The sequence below is a fragment of the Penaeus monodon genome, chromosome 19 (assembly GCF_015228065.2).
Source record: "Penaeus monodon isolate SGIC_2016 chromosome 19, NSTDA_Pmon_1, whole genome shotgun sequence".
Classification (NCBI taxonomy): Eukaryota; Metazoa; Arthropoda; class Malacostraca; order Decapoda; family Penaeidae; genus Penaeus; species Penaeus monodon.
The window spans coordinates 4,118,590-4,119,388 of record NC_051404.1 but is presented as its reverse complement, the minus strand read 5'-3'; positions in this window follow the sequence as shown (position 1 = coordinate 4,119,388).

Here is a 799-nt window from a genome sequence, read left to right as displayed (position 1 = left end):
CCGTCTTAGAATAGCTTAATATCAATTACACTATAACATAATTTGGCAAAAAGTTAACTTCCGAATAAGTATAAAAAGATGATAACATTTGATAAATATAACACTCTTTTCTGCTGTGTACATAACTCTACCACCAATACACTTAGAATCGAACGAACTAGTCAAGTCTTTACACCAAAAATAGTCTGTAATGTTCCTTCTATGTATAACATTATATTTTTCGAATAAACGATGACATTACCTTTTACTTTTATTTCTCCGAGTACCCAATGAACCGACGTCCGGAATTGCAAATTAGATTTTTAAATTATATTTCCTCTTCATTATCTTCATGAACAAGCACTTGCCTCTTGGTCGTTAGTGAGAGGAAATTTATAACCAAAAGGCAAAACAATTAACACGAGATAGGTATTCATTATCCATCTTAACATGCGGATGAGACGCCCGCCACGATATAATAACCATAAATAACTTTATGTTAAGACTGGAAGCAAAGACGAGTGATAATTCTTATCCGAGCAAACAGCCTTCGAAGGCAATATCGATGCGAGGCAGCGCTGCTCAATTACTCCTCACCCTTTTAAGGACTCGCTCCCAGCACAATCAGGCTTCTGGAGGACGATTTATCACTTGTCAACGAGTGACGAACATTCATCATGGAGCTGTCGAACGAAGCCAAGACCGGTGCTCACGTCCATACACACAGATTACCGGCTTGCACACCTACGCGTATGGCCGATCGTTCTCGTGGGCTGGCATGGGCTCACGCAGATGCGGATGGACGAGGCAGATGTATAGG